The sequence below is a fragment of the Nannobrachium achirus genome, assembly GCF_963921795.1.
Source record: "Nannobrachium achirus genome assembly, chromosome: 9".
Classification (NCBI taxonomy): Eukaryota; Metazoa; Chordata; class Actinopteri; order Myctophiformes; family Myctophidae; genus Nannobrachium; species Nannobrachium achirus.
The window spans coordinates 56,266,092-56,279,392 of NC_137818.1; the positions used below are offsets into that span (position 1 = coordinate 56,266,092).

Genomic DNA, 13,301 nt, shown 5'->3' on the forward strand with positions numbered 1-13,301 from the left:
AATGTTGGGTTGTTTCATCAACCCAACCATTGAGTTATAAAATGTTTAATACATTCTGGGTTGTTTGTTGGGTTGTTTGGTTATTTTATGCAAACCCAACACTATTCTTTTAACCCAACCATGGTGTTATTAAATATTTGACCCATTATGGATTATTTATAGCAGAGGTCTTCAACGTTTTCAGGCCGGGGACCCCCAAACTGACCCCCTACCACCTTGTAGAGTGTGAGGGGGGGGGGGTGTCGGGGCTACGACATATTTTTTATTTTAAACATGTACAAGTTACAGCGAGCAGGGTGGGCCGTACCACTACCATTTCTAAACATACTTATTAACTGAGAACCAATGTCAATAATATCAACAATCTGTCAATGGTAATCATGTGTTCAAGCTATTCAAAATAGATAGAATCATGATTTATTTTTTAACATAAATGTGAAAAACAACATTTTTTGAAATCTTATTATTATTATTATTATTTTTTTTACCAATAATTTCGTGGACCCCCTGCAGTACCTCCGCGGACCCCCTGTTGAAGACCCCTGATTTATAGTACAAATAATTCCTCTGTTGGGTTCTTCTTATTAACCATGATTATAACTCTATGGTTGGGTTGGGGGTGGTTCCGTGAACCCTGCTTTTGAAGGAATGACGTCACTGCGTATACTGACGTGCTTGCGTCACTGAATTTCAAAGCCTGCGAGTAACTGTCCACAACAACAACATCCAGAGGAGAAGAGAAAACTTATCGTCGCCGAGGCACATTAAATTAAAAGGTTTGTGCACACTTTTATACCTTCATAGCGACGTCATATTGTCTGTGATCAGGAAGTCTATTTCCACGTTATTTTATCGAGGCTTGTTTGTTGTTGTTGTTCTGTGTGTAACATGCTGTGTTGCTAGCGTGGACCAGAGCTAACGTTACCACGGGCAGTAGTAATCCAACGTTAAATATGTTGGCTAAACATGATTCGACTGCAGTCTGTTCGGCATGTTTATGCAGTAAAATGTCCTTATAGCAGCATTTTCGCCGCTCAGTTCATTTTGTTGAGTATGATACAGAGAAGCCTGTTAGCCCAGTGGCTACCAAACTTTAGCTCAAGACCCAAAGAGATTAGAATTGACTGGGACCCAAACGAGCGAAAACAATAGATCTACAAGCTCACAACCGCGTCGTGAATTGACTGGGACCCAAACTAGTGAAAACAACAGATCTACAAGCTCACAACGCGTCGCTTTGTGCAGAGTTGAGAGCTTGTAGATCGGCTATTTTCACTACTCCTTAAACATTTTGTTTTCTGTTTCATGGAATGTCTTCATTTATTCATAACATTATGTACTACTTGGTAGACATAGCAATTAAACACAATGCAGGAAACACATGTAAGGGACCTATTAGAAATGTGTCACGACCCACAAATGGGTCCTGACTCCTGACCCACAGCTTGGGAAACTGTGTTAGCCGTTGTAGCTTGTTAACCGAAACAACAACATAACAATGTATGGCTGATGTCTCGTTTTACATTTGATAAAAAAAATGCAGATGTTTATACAATAGCCTATTGGTTGATGCTGTGTTTTCTCATGTGTGGTCTGTGGTGTAGATGCAGCCGCAACCTTTTTTGCAAGAACCATTGGTAGCCCATACGTCAAAACAGAAAAGTGCTATCTGATTGTATTAAACGTCATTAAACTCACCATCATTGCTGCTACATGGAAGGCTTGAATTATCCCCTTTGTATCTGCAAAGTGTTTTAGTTTGATAAAAATCCAGCATAGAGATGTTAAGTTATTTTTTACACTAAATTCCGTGCATGTGCTAAGAGGTAGTTGAGAAGCACCCAATTTGTACCACCTGTTCCTAAATTTTACATGCAGGGGGACAATGCTGGAGTGCTAAATATAAAGTATAGTTTACAGTTTACAGTTTAGGCATTTAGCAGACGCTTTTAATCCAAAGCGACTTACAATACGCAGATCAAATATCACAATAATAAACAAATGTCAGTAGCCTCATCATGTGAATACATTAATGTTTACTTACTTTCATGAATATTTTAGTTTGAATGTTCTTTCAGTGGAAAAGGTTGGGTTTGGACAAAACAAAAACGCCAACATCACACAGCTGATGTCACAGACGGTAGAACAGAATGGTCAATACAAGGAGATACATGCGTGTGTCGTGTTTGATACCATGCAGGTGCAATTTTTAGTTGCAGTCTTTATACTGTGGTGTGACACATGTTTTAGCAGTACTTAAAATCTATTTTGACTCTGCTGGTAATTTAGTTTTTCTGTGTTTACAGTCCTACCTCCGAAACCAAAACAGCCCTGGCAATCTCTTTGATCCAGACATTTCCTAGCTTGAGAGACGACTCAAGTAGCGGCATTGTGAGTACCGGTATATTAACATTTTAGAGGAATTGATGCTAAAATAATCTATTGAACAGTGGACACAATATAACTCCTCTCCCATCACCAGAGTTCTGAGCTGTTTGATCCCCGGTGTTGTCAGACAGACGGACAGACAAAACCTGTTCAAGCCACATCTGGTGGCCACCCTGTCAAAATTTGCCTCAAGTCTTTTCATTTCTTGACAGGGAGTCTGGTACACGAAAGGAGTACCAAGCCCTCCACAGGGTTTCTGGAAGAGAGGCTTCGTAACTGCAGGAAGAAGATGAGATCCAAGAGCAGGCCACGGGGCACACCACGAAGACAGCCACAAAACCAGGAAGCTGGAGCCTGAAGGACACTCATACCAGGTAATAGTTTCAACTGAATAATTTGTTGAAGCAATAAAGCCACATAATTTAGTGATTGGTAATATCCTCATGTGTACATTTGATTTATAGATTCTGAGATAACAGACGAAAGAGCCATACAGCTCAAAGAATGGCTGAGAAACAATGTACAGCCCCTCAGCCAAGTGGAACAGCACATGCTCGACACAGCAGTGTACAGGTCAGTAGAAACGCACTGAGGACACTAGCTGCAGCACTCATCCAACGCCATTTTCCTCTGTATTTGCCTCATGGTACTCTTATCACAAAGTCATTCAAATCTAAACTAGAACTACACTTCAGGTGCCAACTTTCACCGTGTGTTCTGCTTGCACGTTGTGTGCAAGCAGAGCGTGCCCAGGTGGGCTCACCACTGGTGATGGCAGTGACATCACCAGGAATGCTGGTCCCTCATTGTCTGTTAATGATGACATTGCCAGAAATGCTGGTCCCTGATTGGGTTACAGGCTTAAACACTCACAGCTACTATCTACATATGCAGCCGAACACATAGCCCCTCTCAGGACCCCAAAATCACCTCTTTTTATATTTTGACTTTTTATATTTTGTAGATTGGCTCTCTCTGATACGCAGCGCTACCACTGTCTGGTCTCGGATGAATACAGCGTCGTTCAGATGTTGTTGAGATGCTTTAAAGATACCCAGAACTGCACTAGGAGAGCGCGGAAACGTGTGCGAAGCGCCGCAAATCGGCGATGCCATTAGGTATCATTAATTTATCTGTGAAAATTTAGTTGCTTTTTCCAAACTGTATCTTGCTTCCTTATTACGTCACATGTCCCGCCTCCCCACGGCGTCTTTTGGCTAGCTGGTAGTGTCAGCCTGTCTCGGATAGATCAGAGGCAGGAACGTAGCCAACCACACCGCGGGGAGGCGGGACATGGAAGCGAGATACAGTTTGGAAAAAAGCTACTAAATTTTCACAGATAAATTAATGATACCTAACGGCATCGCCGATTTTCGGCGCTTCGCACACGTTTCCGCGCTCTCCTAGTGCAGTTCTGGGTATCTTTAAAGAATCTCAACAACATCTGAGCGACACTGTATTCGTCCGAGACCAGACAGTGGTAGCGCTGCGTATCAGAGGGAGCCAATCTACAAGCAAGGAACTGTATTTACCAATATAAAATATCAAAATATAAAAAAGGTAAATACAGGAACGAAAGGAGCTACCGAACACAGTACTTGCTCGCTCTGCTGGCTTGGGTGAGAAGGCTCAAAATGTGGAACATCTATCACCAGCCATCAATAAAGTGCAACTCGTTAGCCTCCCTCAAAACTGCCATAAAAGGACACCAGTCTTACATTTTTTGTCTTATCCTTTTAACATTCTTGTTCAGTTGTACTGTTTTACTTACTGTAATTAATCGGAACCTGCGGCAGTGGCTCAGGAGGTAAGAGGCACCAGAAGGTTCCCTGTTCGATCCTGGGCTCCTCAGAGTTTCTGTGGAAGTGTCCTTCAGCAAGACACTGAACCCTAATCACTTATGATGAGCATGTTGGTGCCTTGTGTGGTTTCCTCTGCCATCGGTCAGTATATGTGAAAGTGCCTTGGATAAAGGCACTATATAAATTCCCCATTCTTTTTGTTTCATCAAACAGGGCCATGTGTATAAGGGAGAACAGGTGGGACATCCAAGAGATCCTGAAAGAATTCCCACATCTTACCACTCCGGGCATGGTAAGTTGTGAAGGAGTATACATTTACATATGAGGCTGCATTGTTTATGATTATTATTTATCAGTATGTTAGCTGCCACATTGAATTATTTTTTTTCTCATATTTTTAGATTGCAAGACTTCTCGGTCTTGGATGGAGAGGCTGCGCCCAAACCTTTTGAGACCTGGCTGCCGCTCTTCACCAATAAGATCTTACACCTGGCAAGACGGGAGAGGAAGTTAACCTCTTCAGTTGATGGATTAACACCTGGTAATACATTATTATAGTTGTTGTTGTACATCAGACTATGTAAATGTTTCAACCCTAACCCTTTTTTACTACTAAATGACAGAATCACATAGCCTGACTGTTCATTTTACCATCTGAAAGCCCTTCCTACTGTAGCCATTGGGCATTGCCAAAGAGACAGTCTTCAGTGATTGGTTCACCCCCTGATTAATCGCAATAGTTGCAAAGCAGATGATTGTAATGCAACTAGGGGGGGCCAATACACAATATTAGCGTTAATCGTGATAAACACGCATGAAAATCGTATTGTGGAGATTTCATTTATCGTGATATCGTCCTCAGTCATGCACTGGGATCAAGTCACCTTTTATTTGACGAGCTGCATATCTGGTATCGTATAATATAGTACTTGATAGTCTTTTGTTCACTTTCTATCAAATGTCTTTGCCAATAAATAGCCGATCTACAAGCTCACAACACGTTGTGAGCTTGTAGATCTGCTATTTTTTAGCAAATGTTCCACCCCAGGATAATGTTTTTTGATTATCACGATAATATCGTAAATTGCAATTTATTTTGTCACAGTAACCATGATATGACATTTTTATATCGTCCCATCCCTACATGCAACCCTTATCTGTGGTATTATGTGTCTGGCTTACTAACCAGATTTTATTTATTCCTGGAATTGTATTTACCGCTTTAATAGCGAGATAGACGCGATCGTTGTTATGATTGATTTGGGCTGGTGCCAGTCTACAAATCAGATATGCCATTCCACATATTGATACCTAATTTTCTTCCTACAGTTTGTTTGGGGGAACTGGCTCTGAGTCAGCTACCAGCGCTGCTTCCGCCAAAAGTATACAAAGTTGGGCGAAAAGTAGTTCACCATACAGTCGAGGAATCCAGCATGGCCTTCATCGACCATAAGCCTGTAAGTCCCCCTGCATTGGTTTGAAGTTGAACCCAGCATCCATATGATATTCATGGGTCGGTATTATCAAAAAACGGCAGATCTACAAGCTCACAATGCTTTGCATGTGACATGTGTGTGTCGAGCTGGTAGATCGCCTATTTTTGGTGAAAAGAGATTAGGTGTAGATGGAAAATGGTAGTCCAAATGCAGATCCAACCCAGGTCCAGGCCTAACCTATAGAATAGGGCTAAATCAGAAATTAGCCTACAAAACAAATATGTTGCTACATACTGTACATGTACTGTAAGCCCCTCCCAAACAGCAAAATGTGTTCCCGGCCTGAATGGGTTAAGATGAGAACATCATGCTTGACCGCCTGTTATAGAATAATTCAGAAAATGTATTTAGTAACTATCAGTAAACACTGTAACTTGCTTACTCTTTGCTTTTCGACAATCATTTACTGGTTGATTTATCTTGTTTTTTTGTTTTGTTTTGTTTTTCCTTTCTCAGCCTGCAACAAACTTGGTGGGGTACCTCGAGGAAGCGCGGGTATCAAGGCCATACCCCCATGTCCTGTCACTGGGGAATGACATCCGCCACACATCCCAGGCTTTCGTCATCCTCTGTGAGGAGGCTTTAGAGCAGAATACCCTGCTTTGGACTGTCGATGTCTGTTTTAAGGACTACTACATTTTTGGTGTCGAATACCCTAAGCAGTGTGCTCCGGTTTGGGAATTACTACAAAATGCAGTCTATGAGATGGGCGGAGAAGAATCGAAGCCTGTCAAGTTTCTGCGTGCTTCAATACTTGCTTGCAAGTAAGTAGAGACTGTGGACTTGTGGACTTAAAACTTCTGCTGCTCATTCTTTTTTTCCCCCCTCCATTGTCAAGTTTCTGCGTGCTTCAATACTTGCTTGCAAGTAAGTAGAGACTGTGGACTTGTGGACTGAAAACCTCTGCTGCTCATGATTTTTTTCCCCCTCCAGTGTTGTTCATTGGCTCTGACAACACGGTTTGGGTCTATATTCGTTATTTTTTATTTTTTTGTCAAGTGGATTGAAGTGTATCATCCAACAAACAGAATACAGTATTAATGCAGTACTCCCTTAACCAATGATAAGTCAGCATGTATTGTCTCATCATGACTTGAGGCCTCTTATAAAGTATCTCTCCTAGCCATGTGTAAACACATTTTTGGACACTGCTCCTACACATTTTGACCTAAAATCACGCTGTGACCTGAAGGTCGCTTATCTCCCGATTAGGGGGTCTTACTTGTTTATAGTGTGGTTGTTTACTATTGATGCAGTAGCCTATAGTTCTTTTAAAGGGACTACACCATGAATTTTCATTTTTCCAATTTTTATGTATTTTCTTGGTGTCCCACCAGCAACTTCTATCCTCACAAAGTCCTATTTCTGACCATTATGTCTTTCTAAGTTTATGGGCAGATCTATGTTAGCATGTCTCGGTCCTGATTGTGAAATGTCATATTTGTGATGTCACAAGGCCTGAGAAGGAGGCAGGAGGAGCTGGGAGAGGGTTGGGGAGGGGTGGGCAGGCCTGAGAAGGAGGCAGGAGGAGCTGGGAGAGGGTTGGGGAGGGGTGGGCAGGCCTGCTGAGCAGGAGGTGGGGAGGAGTGTGGGGCCAAAACTGGCTCAATAGCGCAGTCCTCCCACTCAGGACAAGGTGGTACTGCAGCTGAAAATGCTCTGAAAGCCAGGCAGAAATGACAGGGGCTCTGTATTCAGGAGTGGTAATTTAGCCTCAAACCTTTTCAAAAACGTTTTTGGGACACAAACAGTGTTATATAAATGCATGGTGTAGGACCTTTAAGGTTTTAAAAGTTTTGTTGCAAATTACAAGTTGTATATTGTTTTTAATTGTTGGAGAAATAGTTTGCACTATTGTTACTTCATTGATATTGATTGAAAATAAATACTTTTCTAAGATAACAACATTTTAAAATGGTTTATTCCATATTATATTATTTTCTTGACCAAGTATAGGATTTAAAAGGGTTTGTAATTTAACAATATATGGGTATTCTATTGCAGTTAATATGAACCAGCATTTGGATGGAATATTTAATAAATGTGTGTAGTTAAAATAACCCAGAATTGTAGTTAATTTGGGCACAACATTAACCTTTCATTGGGTAGAATTGATCCAGGGCTGTAATTAATTTGACCCAGCATTTGGGTTAAATGTGTGCACAATAGTTAACCAAATCATTGGGTAGAATCGACCCAGGGCTGTAATACATTTGACCCAGCTATTGGATTAAATAATGTAACCCATCTGTTGGGTTAAAATTATCAACCCATTTTGTTGGGTCAAATTAACTACTGTTGGGTTGGTCCACTATTGATCCCCGTGTTGGGTTAAAAAATAACTCAAGTTGGGTTGTTGGTAACCCAACATTTTTTAGTGTGCAATATAGAATTACAAACAAGAGTATTTTCTTACAGTATATTACCTCAAGTTAAAGGGCCAGTTCAGCTCTGGGACAACCAGATCTTATTTTATTGTTGTTTGGGACAAGATCAACACAATCCTTTTGTGTTCAATCTGTGTTTTGAGATATTTTAGTATTTCAGCATGAATGATGATGCATTTTGCATCATATGATGCAGCATGATGACTCAAAAAATAACTCAGGATTGTGTTGATCTTGTCTCAAACAACAATAAAATAGGATATGTCCCAGAGGTGAACTGGCCCTTTAATGCAAGTAAAGGGGGAGAGAGAGAGGACAAATTTGTTTTCGCTACATACAGTATTTAATTTCCTCAAGTTTACACTTTAATCTCCACATGCTCAGCTTCCACGAATGAGATGAAACTATTCAATTTCACACAATTTCACACATTTAGCTACTCAAAATTGGCTTGCCCACGAAGATACCAGAAGGCCAAGTACGAAAACTTGAGCATGCTGTGTAATTTCATTTAATCACGACATTGGTAATTATTTTGTAAACACAATTTTTATCATACAGTACATCAGTGACTATGTGTCATTCATATTTTAACAGACGTAGCTGTTGTTGTACATGGTGAACCATCTTTGTCGGTGCAGTATTCAGCCTTTATGATTGAGGTTAATGGATAGTTTTTTGTCTTCATGATTGAAGTCAAATCAGGTGTTAAATTGCATTTCTTTTAGTTTGAAATTGTACCAGCTGTTTATCAGCTCATGCCAGGTGTGCATCGTTAAAGCAATACTTTACAAAAATAAATTCATTACAGACTACAGTACCTCCTATAAAGTTGGGAAGGACGTTTGGGCAGAATTTCCACTTTTGTCAACAAATGTTTTTTTTTTTTTTTTTTTTATAACTTTTTTTTGTGAATAGGTGCTTGGGCTACCTAAGTTTTTCTTAGATTACTATTTCTATGCATTTGATGTATTGATGTTGATGTATTGATATATTACCTTGCTATTGTAAGTCGCTCTGGATTAATAGCGTCTGCTACATTCCTAATTGTAAAAGTGCCCTCAGGACTCTTTCCAGGGCCCTCATTCAGCCCCTGGTACTCCAACATCAAAATCACTCAAAGACTAAGCTACAAACCTCCCAAAACAAACCGATTTGACTACTTTGCGACCTGGGGCCCATGACCCACCTTTTCCCCACACTGATGGCTCAAGGTCGAAGACAGGGTTAAACAACAAAAAATGGGATTGGCTTTCAAAAATAGTCAATGCAACTCTACCCTCAATCCAATACCCACATATCTGACTAAACACCTCCAAAAAATGTGCAACACCCGTACAGCCACAACACTAGAGGGAGTGCAACGATCTGGTAACACAAACCAAAAGACAAAAATATGGGTAAATTCTCCTTCTACAACACTCGCCTGCCTCCTTGAAAACTGCCCTGAAAATTCACCTTTCAGGAAGCCAGAGGGCAGAGGTAGAACTTCTATGGACAGGCGAGAAGTAATCACCCCCTTTTCCCCAATCCCCCTACTCTGTACATATCGTTTTTTTGTTATACTTGCGATAATATTGAATGTTTTTTGTTGCTATTTTATATGTCGATGAATTGAATACCATGAGGGACCTCCAACGGAAACAAGACCACAAGGTCTTTTTGGGGGTGTTCCTTTTAGGCATGGTGTTTGACTTTACTTGTGCTGTACTACTGTATCTACTGTATATTTTTTTGTTTTGACTGTACTTGTACTGTTCTTCTTGTCTAATAAAATATTCAATCAATCAAAAACATATGGACAATCTGACAATATAGGTCCGTGGCCTAATGCATATTAGATTGGGGGACCTTGAAATAAAAAAAGGTGTGAATAACTGACCTAAATAAACATCACCATCCATGGCCTCTTAGTCAGTTGAACTCAACTGTGACCACAAAAACATACAAACCTCTACTTAAACTAAAACTAACCAACAGAATATAAAGTTTCATTCATTATTTACTACACTTTCAAGCAAACGGTGTTGTTTAGTCTCACAATAACATTGTTTCATTTCAAACATGCTGTAAACAATTAGGACGTACCAGTGGTTGAATGGACAGTGCGTTGACCACCTAGTTGCATCGTGCTGGTTCAGTTCTGCCTGGTGAATTATATTGCCTGTATTTCCCTCTCTCTCCCTGGGGGGGGAAAAAAAAGAATTCTCAGACTAACATGACCTTGTAAACCTTTGCTTTAATTATTCATACAATTATATCAAAACATGTTAAGACAAACTATTAGCTGCCCCAGTAATAGTTCTAGTTGAATAGCGCTTATTGTTTCTTTCCTTTATTTTATTTTTTCCTTTTTCTAAATCCACAGATGAAGCATTTCAACACAAACATCTTAACTTGACACCCACTCAAAACACAACTGGAATTGGATGAAGGGAATTTTTCCACAAGCCTAAGCGTTCATTTAGCATAATATGCTAAATACGTGTTAAATATATTACATATTATGCACTTCAACATTGTATAATTCTTTAAAGATCCTTTCAAATGGATTAGATGCAATTGAGCCTGCATGCACAGCTGGGTGCGAAATATCTCTTTCTGAATGAGGATAACTAAAATAATTTTAGAAGCGCAACAGGGCTGCTCCTCTCTAGTGTAATTTGGAAAACTGCAGACGGCTAAATGATGTAACCTAATCTGTAGTTGTTTAAGATGTTCCTTCTGAGTAGGCCAGTCATTATAGTGGTTCAGACTGTCTCCGTTTCGGTACGCCATGGGACAGAGTGGTGAGAAGTCTGGGACAAACAATTCTCTCAGATTCCATCTCAGTCTGTCTGCCTGTAGGTCCAAGGATCACAATCATGTCATGTGATTTCATTTAAGTGTGTGATATCCCTCTTTCTATACACAGTCATTGTGGTAAAGTGACTGACTTTCCCACTTTAAACTTTACTTGTTCCTTATTTGTCTAATTCTCATTGTCGTAACCTCATGGTCTGCAACAAACATTTTGAATGCTAGCATGTGCACTACCTGTATTTGGAGAGTTTGTTTCACATCTCATATTTCATTCTTTATGCCTTAATAATCATTCAGATTACAAATAACGGAGTCTGTTGGTTTAAAACATTTTATTCTCGACAGTTTAAATTCATCATCACCACAAACACTTACTTCCTGTTTGGTCCTCAAAAGAATCACACCTGTTTCTGGAGCTCAATTTATAGTGAGTAGAAGGTTTATTGGAGCGTACCAATTGTCAGGGGAGTTTAATTTGGGACTAGAGCCTTCATTGTCCATTTAAAGGAGTGAAGCTACTTAAAAGTGAAGAATACTTGCCTTTGTGCTAATTTATTATCTGCTTTGAAATGTTTTTTTTTTCTTCTTCTTTTTAACACTTGAATTTAAGGTGTAGTTAGTGTCCCTGGTTAAGGGCTGTTGGTTTCATCAAGCATGGGAACACCCACACTAGGGTATTTAACTCAGTCTGTTTGTAGTATTTTCATTCTTGTCTGTCTCTGGCACTAGAGAAGGTATGCTGCAAAAAGCTCTGTTCCTAGCTCAGTACGGAAGTCAGTAGTACTTGTACTGTTTGCCCGCTTTAGATATTGTGTGCTTTAGATATTGTACGTTTATTGTTATTATTATTAAAATACCTTGCATAGATTAGAGAATACATCTTTATTTTTGAACTTTGGTTTGGTCTTGTTCTGTCCTGCCCTCATCCAAAATAACTTATTTACAAGTCATGGACAGGTCAGTACTGTGTCAGGATACAGTTCTTAAACATTTGGCTTTTCTTCGTATCGAGGGGACGGTGGGGGCAGGGATCAAAGTACTTATTCTAAGAATCAGTGGGCTGACCTTGGAGCAGCCCCAGCAGCTACAGTACCTCCAGGGCACAGTCTTTGGTAGACAGGCAGACCCTGTCTAGCCTAAAATCCCCCCCCAGCCCCTCCACATCCCACAAGGGGGCTCCCCTGCTCTGATCCTGTGACACGGTTCAAAGCTAGTCAGACCTGAGGTTACCATTAGGAATGCAAATAGGAGCCTGGAATTACACTGAGATTCAAAGCAGAGGTATAGGGATGTCAAGAGAAGCCACAGCACCGTGAAGAAAACGGAAGCATGAACACTTTCCTGCTCATAATTCTTTTAAAATAAAAAAAACATTAACATTCAATTGAGTAAAAGAGAGAAAAAAAAATCTAATCTCTAATATTGGATATTTTACATGGTCATTAGGGACGGGACCAATAAGATAAAGGCATTGCTTAACCATCAGCAAGAAATGTTGATTTTCAATGTTTTGCCATTGATCATCCTGGTTCCATCCTGGGTAAAGATTACCACTGGATAGGGGTGTCACACCAAATTCTGGGCCCTGGGTACAAGGATTCACTTCAATTATTTTGTGCCTTAGCTATTGAAAAATAGCAGATCTATAAGCTCACAGCGCGGCACTGAGTGCAGCGCTGCGAGCTTGTAGATCGGCTATTTTTGAAAAATCTTGAAAAAAGTCTTTGAATATTTCAAATCCTTCTAAGGTTTTTTGAAAACCCTGTTTCTGTGTGAGTGTTGCTCAAACGTTTTCATGTGAGGGACCCCCAAAATGATTTGGCCACGGACCCCCATCTCAAAATATTTAGTTCCAGGGACCCCCCCAGAAGCAAAATTTGAGTTACAAATGTTCGCTTAATAAAAAATACATATACCGGTATTCGAAGATTTGGACCCATTTTCACAACTTTTTCAAAAATAGCAGATCTACAAGCTCGCAGCGCGGCACTGGGTGCCGCGCTGTGAGCTTGTATATCTGCTATTTTTCAATAGCTAAAGTATATAAAATAATTAAGGCCCCTCCACCTTGTGCCCTAGTAACTCAGTCCCACTTTCCACCCCCCTTGTGACGCCCCTGACTATGGATTTCAAAACCTGGACCAGGAACACGTGCCTGCTAAAGGAGGCATTTATGTATATTAACCCTGTAAAGCAGCCTCTTTAAATTCATGGGAATCAGCAAGTATACGTACGGTACTCCCCTCTGTCTGACCTCGGCGCTGTTCAACAAATAATTCTGTCCCTGACTTCAGTTCCTCTTGAATATTTTAAAGCAAAATCTTTCCTCCACTTCTATGCCCGTTTATGCGTATATGCCTGGATTCTATATAGTGTGCCTTTAGAAAGGGAGGACATCATTTATAAATGGACATTTTTATCCATCT

The 13,301-nt window shown here is 40.2% G+C and overlaps 1 long non-coding RNA gene across 1 annotated transcript; it reads left to right on the plus strand.

Annotated features, from left to right (window-relative positions):
- Positions 1-702: 702 nt before the first annotated feature.
- LOC308291905 lies at positions 703-7,050 on the plus strand. Its single transcript, XR_013962366.1, has 8 exons — positions 703-776; positions 2,307-2,391; positions 2,601-2,762; positions 2,853-2,961; positions 4,404-4,482; positions 4,592-4,731; positions 5,520-5,647; positions 6,143-7,050. It is a non-coding gene; the product is annotated as an uncharacterized lncRNA (long non-coding RNA).
- The last annotated feature ends 6,251 nt before the right edge of the window (positions 7,051-13,301 follow it).